We start from the raw sequence: 12769 nt of genomic DNA on the forward strand, positions 1-12769 counted from the left end.
GGGTTTGACACTATAGACTTGCAGGTAATTACCTCAAGCGCGGTCGGTCCTACATACATATATGACAACTGTGAATTAATTCAGTATTTGTTATGGTAAACTTTCACTGGAGAAAAACTAAGTACCTATGTTATGAATAGTTCTAATGCTTTATAATGATTTGTTTCGAGTTACAGTTGATATTTCAGCACCGACGAACCGACGTGACAGCTAGAACAAATAAATTCAAATTTGTTGTCCCCGACGCCATGATGGAAAATAGCCGAACACTACCGCCTCCTCTATAACGGTTCGCGTTGTTTTGATAGCTTGACTCCAAACCCCTGTGTATTCATATAGGAAAAGGTTTGCGCCTGAGCTGATTTGACAGAAGCATTCGCTCGCTTTGCTGGCCGACCGTTAAATTTAGGGGGGACACTTTTGAAACACCACTGTCACGTCGGTTCGTCGGTGATTTCAGGCCAAACATTTCAATAGGTCCTATCTGCATTTGAGAGGCTCTCTTTGTTCACTTTCTCTTTCCATTATTGCAATGTAATGGAACACTTTTCAACTATTTTTTGCAGTACAAATCAAAAGACGATTGTTTTGACCATCGTTCAATGCAAGGAGACAATCATAATACAAATAAACAGCTGAGATATTAACGAAAGAGAGGGAAACCAAAGAGAGCCTCTCTTCTGCAAATAGGACCTTTAGACATGTTTGGCCTGATTTCTGATGGTAAAATAGTATGCATTGAGAAGTGTCAGAAGGTGACGGTTGAGGAGAACATTACGAGAATAGAGAACAGTACAAGCTAGAGCAACAGAGAAAAGAATTCATATGTGATAACTACGAAAGTAACATGTTGACAGATAAAACCAAGGGGTTTCCAACAGGGTTTTTAGTGACAAGTAATCAATGATTACTTTCGATTTCTCTGAGTAATCAGGTAATCACAAGTAATGATGGTAATCTGAAGTAATCATTAGTAATCAGAAGTAATCATTAATAATCCGAGCTAATCAATGGTAATCACATGTTATCAATGGTAATCAGATGTAATCAATGGTAATCAAATGTAATCAACTAGGTAATCAACGCTATAACCAAACAAAGTAATCATGAGTAACTAGTTATAATCATATGATAATCATTGGTAATCTAAGTAATCAGTAGTAATCTTGAGTAATCAATAGTTATCTTGGTAATCAATAAGTAATCATAAGTAATCACAAGTAATCATGGTAATCAGAAGTAATCATCAATAATCTGAGTAATCAGTAGTAATCTTGAGTAATCAATAGTAATCTTGGTAATCAATGAGTAATCATAAGTAATCAAGGTAATCAGAAGTAATCATGGTTATCAGAAGTAATCATTAATAATCCGAAGTAATCAATGGTAATCAGATGTAATCAATGGTAATCAGATCTAATCAATGGTAATCAAAAGTAATTAATTAGGTAATCCACGGTATAATCAAACAAAGTAATCATGAGTAATTAGTTATGATCATATGATAATCATAGGTAATCTGAGTAATCAGTACAGTCGGAACCCGCTCGTTGAGCCACAACCTCCACCCAACCAACGAATTCGATTCGCTAGTTGGGTGAAGTGACAGCAGCACAAGGGGCGTACCCATTGTTTTTTTTAAATCATGTTTAGGTTGGAAGCAAAAAGGAAAATTTTTCAATTTGTTTCACATTTAGAGCAAAATTGATACGTTTTGCAAGATACACACAGCAAAAAATAAATGCAACCCGCCCGATGTAACTCACTCCGATGTACTAAATAATCAATGTAATCACGATTCCTATGTACGATTACATCGTTTTGATGTAAAATCTTTTGTTCTTATGTGTACATCGTCCTGTGTAATATTCATGCAACCGACGTATTGATCGGGTTGCAGCAGTTCAGATGTAATATTACACAACAGTTTTTTCTGTGCATATATGGCCAATGCGAGAAACATTTTATTTTCACCCATTTTTAGTCGATGAAGTGAAAATATAGATGTTTATGAAACCACCCGGACCAAAAGCAAGCACAAAACGCTTTCAATGATCGACAAAATAAAGATTACCGATGTTTTGCATTTGTTTTGAAGTAATTGTACATATTCTTTTTTTTTTTTTTGAAGAAATATGAAATAGAAATTCTTTTCGATTATCAGTAAAGTTAAAGAAACCAAAAACTCATTAGCTCGCCCCTCGGAATTACAGATGGGTTGTCATTTTCAGTTTGACATTGAATTATGACATCCAGGTACTTTTTAGTTGGCTGACAGCTCAACTAACGGGGCCCCAACTAAAAAGTCACCCAACTATTAAGCCCCCAACCAGCGAGTCATGACTGTAGTAATCTTGAGTAATCAATAGTAATCTTGGTAATCAATAAGTAATCATGAGTAATCAAGATAATCACAAGTAATCATGGTAATCTTGAGTAATCAATAGTAATCTTGGTAATCAATTAGAATTCATAGTAATCACAGTAATCAATGAGTAATTAAAGTATTTTTTTCAGTAGTAACAGGTAATCAATTTAGTTGGAAACCCCTTGGATAAAACTATAGCAGCAACTGGTGACAGAACTTCAATGAATGGAGGGAACCGCGTAGGCAAACAGATTAAGCATCAGTGGTGATGGATAAGCTGTGGAGTCTTCGACGCTAGAAGAGGTACAAAGGCTATCAAGTAGTAATCCTACATTATAGAGATCTGCGGAGGCGGCCATTGTGAGCCAATCGTGCAGAGAGAACTGTCAAAGTGTGAGCCAAATGAACATGCTTATCGTTCGTAGGAAGGCGTCGTTTGAACGGTATTGCAATCGGAACTATATAAATTAAAATTATTTATTTTTAATATCGAGATATTGGCGACATATTTAGTAAAAAGATAAAAATTTATTAATTCTGCTTTCAAAAGCTCATGCTTATGACGACACTTTTGTTGCTGCACTTGTCGAAAAAACTTCCATTGCTGCTTCTTGCTTCACTTCTGCCGACATGATTAGCGTAACACTTTTGCAATGAATTTCAGATTTCTTCAATTGCTCCGCTATTTCCACAAAATTTTGAAAAAAGATTCTACCATAATTAGAAAATGTAAACAAAACAACTTGAACCACAACGAAGTCACGCACAAAGTTTGAACATCTAGCTTTGTAACAAGTGTTGGCAGCTGTTGTAAACAAAACAAACAGCGTTGCCGAATCGACGTATGTAACTTCCGCTCATCTCTATGTAGAGGGTTTCTACTATCAAGGAGCTCACGGAGAAGCGGAACTACAGGGGATGGCCAAAATGTTTGGGATAGGCAACTTTTTTTTCTCTCACAAAAAAGTTCAACAAGCTATTACTTTTCATAGAGCGCATCAAAAAATCTCAAATTTTGACTGTTTGTCAACCTATTATGTGTGCATCATTGGTACAAATTTGGGCTCGATTGATTGATATTTCGCAAAGTTAGAACCGTTCGGGTAAAACACTATTTTTAAGACAACTCATTTTTGAGGTGTCATATCTCGGAAACCAGTGAACCGAATTGAATGAAATTTTGAACGTACACTAACAATATGTAAATGCTTCACAAACTATTAAAACATAGGTACTTTTTAAACGTTGAAAAAAGTTATCATGGATTGACACTTTTTGGATTTTTCTCGAAAAATTGTATTTTTTTACATCAATGTCAATAAATTTTTGTGATGATATCCAAAGATTTTTCAATTCTATTCTCATGTTATCTCTAATCAGATATATTAGAGCCTATTTGGATTGAAGGAAGAACACATTTAGTAATTTTTGTGTTGTATTGTAAATTTGACTTATTTTCCTCTATATGGGTAAAAATTTCAATCCGGTATAACTTAATTCGCCGTGAGAAAATATTTCATTTTATAACGTCGTATTAAGTATCAATATATTGTTGATAAACGTTAGAAAATTCATTCAATTCGGTTCACTTGTCTCCAAGATATGACAGTTCAAAAATTAGTTGTCTAAATAATAGTGTTTTACCCAACCGGTTCTAACTTCGCAAAAAATTATTCAATCGAGCCCAAATTTGTACCAATGATGCACATATAATAGGTTGACAAACAATCAAAATTTGAGATTTTTTGATGCACTCTATGAAAAGTTACAGCATGTTGAATTTTTTTGTGGGTGAAAAAAAGTTGCCTATCCCAAACATTTTGGCCATCCCCTGTATATGTCGTTTTTGTTTTTGCGGTGGTGCTACACCGGTGCAGCACTTTTGCACCGAAACTGTTCGTTTTTGATTTTCGTGCTGCACCGGTGTAGCACTTTTTCTGCACCGCTCATGATAGTGCAGCACTCAGAAAATCGGGAGTGTAGCAGGTGTACACCGCGTCCACCAATCAGCGTTTGCAAAGCTGTCAATATTTTGGTTTTTATACACGCACACCAATGCAACTACACCAAAAACGTTCGTTTTTTCAGCGAAAAATGTAGCACGAAACGGTGTAGCATCGCCGCAAAAACGAAAACGACAATAGTTACACGGTCGCACAGCTTCTAGGCACACACTTGGAAAAAATCACCGACTTCGGTAATTTTTTTACCGAAATCTCAACCGTTAAGTTTTTTACCGGAAAAATTCGGTGACGTTTACCGAACTTCGTTAAATTTTGACAGATAAACGATAACATTTTACCGAAATTTGGTATTTTTTACAGGATTCCGGTAAAAAAACATTACCGATCGCTCAGCTGTTGAGATTTCGGTAAAAATTACCGAACGCGACTAGCTGTGCAGTGTACAATATTTAGAAGGTGATACATTCCGGATAACTGACATTTGGTGACGACGTAGTTAAAATTGCTGATCGAACGAGTGCACGAGAAAACATACCCTGCTACCTCGTACTATCATGCAAGCAACCATGTGAAAAGATAGCAATGACGACACATGTTTACTTTGAATCTGCTTAGCTTGTTTAAACGTGTTACTTTCCTACCTTGTGAAAATTGTATACCGTGCTCCTAGGTGTTGCAGACGATATCAATGGTCCACTGCCAGCGGTCGGAATTTTCGCTCATTCTCACGAAAATAGAATTCTCCCTCACGCCAATTTTCAGCGAAAATCTGGCTTGAGAAATCTCCCGCACAAAGAGCAGAGCGAAAACATTTTTTCACTCACTCCCAAAGGTGCGAGAATTTCGTTTGCCCTTTGTCGGCCGATTATGTTGTCTTTCCTTGACTCATATGACGCCGACGATGATTGGTTTTATGCATTATATTTTCTACACCCTCTGTGTGGTTGGCGTGGTGGTGTGGATAGAGTGCGCGTATCGCGTATTTTTTTAGTAATGTTCCAGGTTCGAATCCCGTCGCGAGCACAATTTTTGTTAATCTGCTTTGAAAAGATTTTCGTCAAAATTTGGAGAGAGAAAATTTAACAGAACGAAAAGAAATTATCTGCAGGTTGAAGCGATTTTCAGTTATCATGAATCGCTACTCTCGAAAGAAGTGCTGGAGGGGAAAAGTGTTCCTCAAGCAAAATAGTGAAAATAAGCTCTCCCGCCGCCGTGAGAATAGCCATATTTCGTATCGCTGAAACGAAAATTACGAACCCTGCACTGCACGAATTTATGCTGGCCTGCTTATTCTCACAGAAAATTTGACGTTTGAGCGGTGGCGACACAGCTCGAACATCAAATTTCGTGTGAGAGTAAGCAGGCCAGAATAAATTCGCGCAATAAATCCATATAGAGCACTGCACAAGACGATTTTGACGTTTCGTGGCCTTATTGTTTATGATTCGGACATTCGGGTGTCGCGTGCGTGGAAAACTGTGCTGATTTATGACTTGATGACGGCACGGTGACACCACTCCAGGAGGCCTTTCTGGGTTTCCACAGAGATTTCATCCAGAATTCCTCCAAAAAATTCTTCGCGGTTTCTCCACAATTTTGTTCCAGGGTTCCTCTAGGAGTTTCTTGTGAGATTCCTAGGGAGTTCTTGATGAGATCCTTGCGGGGGTTTGTTTAGGATTCATTCAGAACCTTCTTCTATGATTCCTTATTTCTTCTGGGATTCCCAAAAGGTTCCATTTGAGATTCGTCCAAGAACTCCTGGTGGAGGAAAACCAGGAGGAGCTAGCTGGAGTATTTCCTCAAAGAAATCCTGTAGGAAGTTCATGAGCGATGCCATACATAAAAACTGCAAAATAAATTTTTCAAATTTTTCTAAATTCAAATTCAAGTTTTCCTCAATAAACTATTGGAAGATGTCCATTAGAAACTTCTGAAAGAATTCAAGAACGCACTTCTGCAGGAATTCAAGAAGGATCTGCTGAAATTCCAAAAGGAACTCTTGGAGAAACCCGAAAAAGAGACCCTGCCTAGATGAATACTGGAAAAAAGTTCCTGAAGAAATCCCGGAAGAAGAATTCTGAAAGAATTCCAGAAGAACTTCCCGGTACAATCCCGGCAAGAACTCCCGAAGGAATCTACGAGGGAGTTCCTGAAGAAACTCCAGAAGCAATTCTTGACAGAAGTTCAGAAGAAATTCCCGGAATTCTTGAGGCAATCCCAGAAATACTCACTGAAAGAACTTCGGAAGGAGCTCTAGGAAGAATCCCGGAGGAGTTCTTTGAGGAATTATACTGAAACATTTTTTGTAGGATTCCTGGAAAGTTCTCAGAAAGAATTCTTGAAGAAATCCCGGAAGGAGCTTCGGGAGGAATCTCACATGAAATTTATGGAAGGAATCCCATACGGAATTTTGGAAGGAGTTTCTGTAACAATCTTGGAAGGAAATCCTGAAACAATCTCCGAGAGAACTTCTAGAGGAACTCCGGAAGTAATCCCGGGTGAAATTGATATAACTCCCAGACATATAATCCAAGAACACCTTCTGCAAGTCAAAAAAAAAACTTCTGAAGACATTCCAAATGAAATAATTGAGAAAATTTAGGATGGAATAGGCCTTTTCAGTTGACAGGTCCGTGCATGCCACTGTTTACAACTGCCGAACAAAGGCGCAAACGCTGAATTGTCATTTTCATAGGAGTCTGTCAAAGGCCCCATAGGAGTCTGTCAAAGGCCCCAAAAATCAACTGATTTTAGACAAATAAAAGGCCCATTCCTGGAGGATTCCATGAGCTCATCGAGAAATCTCAGAGGAAAACCCGGGAAGTCCCAGACTGATTCTCTAAAAGAATCCTGAAAGAAGTTCCTAGAGTAACCTTTTAGGTATTCCCGAAATAATCCTAGATGAAATTTCTGACGGAACTCCAAAAATAATCTCAGATGGAGCCCCTAAGGAATCACAGAAGGAAATCTTAAAAGTAATCCTAGAATTTCTTATGAAATCCCAAAAAATGTGTCTGGAAAAATCTCGGGAGTACTTCCTGGAGGATCATGGTAAAAGCCCTTGAGGTAATCCCAGACGGAACCTCTTTATACCGGAAAAATATCATCAAGGACTCCCTAGGAATCCTATAAAAAAGTCCAGGAGGAGTTCTGGCACAAATTTGTAGAAACCTGCAAATGATTTCTGAGAGGAATCTCTAATAGAATTCCTGCGGAATCTCAGAAGGACCTCTTGAAGGGGTTCCACCGTGCCATCATCAAGTCATAAATCAGCACGATTTCGTTGTTTGTAATAAAACTTTTAAACCCACACATGGTACATGTACCCTATCACCAATCAGCCCGAGCGCACCTTCACCAACACTTGGCCATGCGAGAGGCAGAGCACCGCCAAACCCAAAAGACGAATGGGAAAGCATCATCGAATTCGCTGGCCAAGAGCGAGGTAATGCTTCATCCGACCTCCCCCCATCCCCTCTCGGAACGTGTCCCACGTTTCTATGCCACAGCCGTCTCCTAGCGTTGTGCTAGATAGATCACACTATAGGCGGCGGCGACGACGACGACGACGACGACGACGATGGCAGAGGAACCAGTCAACCACGGTACGACAACGCGGCGGCAATCCATGGCAATCCAAAAGAAGCAGCACTGCGCTAGTGCTTGAATTCAGTACCCTACGGGCAGACGTCGTAGTATGTAGTAGGCGCACAAGTGAATATGAAGTTGAGATACGCGGAATTTGTAGGGCACTAGCAGAAGAGACAGACGAGGCGTTCAGAGGCCAGACCACGGAAAGGGAGCAGTGATGATAAATCGGTTTTGTCTAAAGGCGATGGTATGTTGGTAGGTATGACCTCAAGGAAGACTCTTCGCCGCCGTTTTACCGCTGTCGTATTCACCATCGTCATTTGCGCGATCGATTACAATAAGTATTGTGGTTGGTGGGTAAGTGTTGCCATCCATGACTTCGAAGTTGTCTGATTGTTCTTCTCCAATAAATCGTTAAAATCCAAATTTGCTACTAAAAGCGAAGACATGCGGTTTTATAGTAATGCTTTGGTTTGTGTATCCTGGTTGCTCAAGAGAATATAAGAAAGCTCTGGACTATAAGTTGTAAGAAAGATGCTTTATATTCCCTTATAACTGTAAGTCTGGAGAAAAGTCCGCGTCAATTCCGCACGAAAAAAAATAATTAGATCAGCGCGATTCTAAAAATAAATCCGAGCAAGTGTCAGAGTAAATTTAGCCCCTGCACATTGGTCGGACTCCATACAAAGGGGCGGCCAAAACTCTCAAAAAACGAAATTGATATTTTTAAACTTTATTTCACCTTATAACAAAGTTAATGTATTGTACTTTTATGATTCTTAATTAAAAGTATACCAGCTTTTGTATTTCAATGACATTTTCACTGCCAAAGTGGCCTAAGTCATAAAATTGAAAAATGAATTATTCGAAAAAAGTAAAATAATAATATTTTGAGAATGGAATAAATGTTTTAAGTTATCCAGCATATGAAAGCTTGTTATTGGACTGTTTGAATGGACGTATGGTGCAAAATTAATATGTCACAAAACTTTTCAAATTTTCGTATATTGTACCTTAGAAATTTTGGTAATTTTTAAGTTAAAAAACGGTTCGTGTCGTCACGTGTCCCGCAATTTCGAATAGTACATCTTAAACATCATGCTTAGAGCTGCCTAAAAACGTTTAAATATTTTGCAAAAATTTGCAGTTTTTCAAATTAGAGCTATTTAAAAAAGACATGTGTTTTTCATATATTTTACGTTATTTTTCCATTTTCTACTGATATGAAATTTATCTTTCCACATTTTTCACACGTTTTGAACAAACTTGATTGGATTTGATCGAAAAATGATCATTTATTTAAATTCGAATTGATTTTCTAACAAAAAACGCAAAAATATGGGGTTTACTGATTTTCACCGTTTTTGAAATTATTGAAATTACGTAATTTTTGAATACCCCTTTTTAAACACTAAAAATACTATATAACATATCTAGGCAACCTATAACTTCGATTAAACACATAAAAAGAGTTTTGGCCGAACTTTATCTTTTTCCGACCATTGTGCCCTGTAGCACACATCTGTAAAGGCGTGGATATTCAGCATGACCATGCTGAGGAAGACGGATTCGATTCCCGGTCGGTCCTAAAACTTTTTGTGACGAAAATTTCCTTGACTTTTTTGGGCATGCAGCGAGTATCTTCGTGCCTGTCACACGATATACACATGCAAAGTTGTCATTGGCAGAGGAAGCCTGTCGAAGTGCTCATACAGTGATAGACATTCGTTTAGCCGAGGCCCAAAAAAATTTCAAAAAAGTGTCAGGAAACTCATACAAAAGATTTTATGATAAAACATTTTTATGGCAGTAATAGTATATCTAGTACTGTTTTATCAAAAGGTGATACACACACTTACATATACACTGAAACAAAAACGAGGGTAAAACCCTTCAAATGTCATTTTGTGCCTTGACATTCGTTTAGCCGAGGTGAATGAAAAATTGGTTTTCAATAGAATTTTTGTAATTTCGTGAGTGTATTTCGAGAATGTACCCGGAGGCATTTAGTTTATGACGTGTTAGCAAGATAATTGAGGTTTATTTGTTTGTGAAACTCAAATAAATATTTCAAAAATTTGTACCGATAAGGAGAAATGATGAAAAATTAATTTATTTAAGGAATATGCTTTCTGTAAAAACTCTAATGTAAGCTAGATTAGTTGTTTTTAAAATATGGCACAGAATTATTGCTGGAAATGTTTAAATTATTGCATAAAGTGTGGTGAGAAAATAAACTATATAGGTTTTCGGCTGGTTAAACATCAAAATGGGATTGATAAAAGCTAAAATAAATAGTTCTGTGTAGTAATAAAGACGTATCCTAATGCCTTTGAAGTATAACTGTATAATACTAGAGTTACTAAATGAATTAGAAATCTGCCAAGCGAAAGAACTGCAGGAAGAATCGGAATTTTTGAACCCTGTTTATTTTAAAGCTGATGCTCATACAAAAATGCATGACATGGTCAAAACATTGGCTTATTTCATTCAATCTGAAGAAATATATTATAAACGAGTCTAAGATTTGAACCACATTCATTTTTAACATGATTTATTTGAAAGGACGTCTAAATTAAGAAACAAGTAGTTCATGCTAGAAATTTGAATACTTTGGGTGCCATTTCTCAAAATATGCGGCGTCCAATGTATGTTATTTCAGCCAGAATACAGTCTAGCAGATATTGGGAGCTATTAGAAGACGTAATAGTAGTAAACGCTGTGATTTATTCAAGTTAAACTATCATATTTCATCAAAACAATACATAAATACGCAATTTTTTTATGGTTTGCGGCAATCTTTTCTGTTAAACTTTGTTTTCTTAGATTTTCAACCTGCACTCGTCGTGATGCTTTGATTGGAATCTTTCATTGATTGATTGATTTGTCTTTATTAAAGAGACTTTCAGCCCTTGGCTGGTTCGTCTCTCGGAATCTTTCAAAACACTTCCGATGAAAATAACTACAACAAATCTCTATTTGGAAACATTTTCAATACCGTCGTGCGGGGTTACTTTTGAAATGCGGGGCTACTTTGGACACTTTCGAATATGGATTTTTTGAATTCGAAATATGGTTCAAATCTGTTTGATGTCTTTGGGACTATTACGAAGCAATAGTTTTCCCTCCATTTGGTTGACATTATTTTTCAAACAGACCGTTTATTGCTTGGCAGGACGTGAAAATACATCGAATAAATCAATATAATATACATAACGTATCACAACATTTGGTCTGTAAGCATTGTTTCTACAGTTCATAAATTTCAAAGGGTTGATCAATTCATTCAAAATATATCAACGTAGCATATACAATCGAATATTTGTATCGTTATACATTATAAATGACCATTTCACCCAAATAAAGGATTGATGGTCCTTTTTTCCAGGCTATTTATATAGCAATATCACGCTGCTCATAATACCAAAGGTAGCGCGGAACCATCTTCAAACGCATAAATTTATTGAAATCCTGTCTGATATAGTATACTACAGTATTGGTACAAAGTAGTTTTCTAAATAAACCTGGAATTTGAAATGCAATTTTGTTTTAGATAAAAATGTCCAAAGTAGCCCCCATCTGGTTCTATATGAGATGTGTCCGATTGGTGTATGAACAACTTTTTTGTTTATTGATGGATTTAGTTCAAATATTGCAAACATCCTACATACATACTCACAATTATTATGTGTAAAAGTTGTGGAAATCCATTCACTACTCTGGGAGTTATAATGTCATAAAGTTGAAAAATCATGAAAAAGTGTAAAAAGAAGCCCCGCACAACGGTATTATAACTTACTTATATGAGAAACATGTAAAATTAATATGGAAACACTTCCGAAAACGATCAAACTCATGATTTACAAGTCGATCTATAATGCAGGTCACCATACAAAATGATTGCGTTGGATATTATTCGAAATTTGATAGTTTTTATTAACGAATGTCTGTGCAAATTTTCCATTTTTCTTGTATTTAACGGTCATAAAATAAATACTATTTTGTTTCATCCCATTGACTAATGCAAATTACCTGGAAGATCCTGCAAAAAATAAAAAAGAACATAAAATTATTACAGTTGCGATAAAAATAGAAAAAATATGCCTCGGCTTAACGAATGTCTACCACTGTAGAAGACAAATTTGTCCCAATTGGGATGTTACGCCAAGAAAAACATAAAAAATCAGTTGGAGTATGTATATTAAATTCCATCAACTACTTTTTATGAGATTTGATAGGAAAAAACTTTAAAAAAATAATTAAAAATTACTTTTAGGAATCTTTCATAAATTTAGGAAGCTCTCCATGGGCTGGACCCACATGCTTTTCATGCCTAGCAATACGGTTACAAAGAGTTCCAGCCAACAATTGATTTATGAATTCCAATGAAATGTTCAAAGATTCTTACGATACTCTACCAGCGATTGCTTAGCAATGCGTCAAGAAAATCCTACACAACTTTGTCGAGATGCATTCGCAAACATCGTTGTCCGTCGATTTGTTCCCAGACAATTCATTACAAATTACTTAACCGTCCTTGTGCATTGGAATCATTTTTGACCCAAGCCGTGCACTGCATCAGCGAGCTGTTCCAAATGTGATGCAGGAAGCTTCAGCAAAAATATATGACCTAGCTAGACATACCGTGCCATGCCCTAATACCGTGTGCCTCCTAATACCGTGTATTTGACCAAAAACTCAAATATTTTACTAAGTGTATTATTTTTTTAACTGAGTAACTAGTTCAATCTTTAGCATATTAAACCTTCTCAAGTTAGGCGTGATAAATTTGGCACATATTTACAAAAACAAGCGATTAAAAATATTTACAGAATGTGAGTGCAAA

This window comes from Aedes albopictus, chromosome 1, assembly GCF_035046485.1.
Source record: "Aedes albopictus strain Foshan chromosome 1, AalbF5, whole genome shotgun sequence".
In the NCBI taxonomy this organism is placed as follows: Eukaryota; Metazoa; Arthropoda; class Insecta; order Diptera; family Culicidae; genus Aedes; species Aedes albopictus.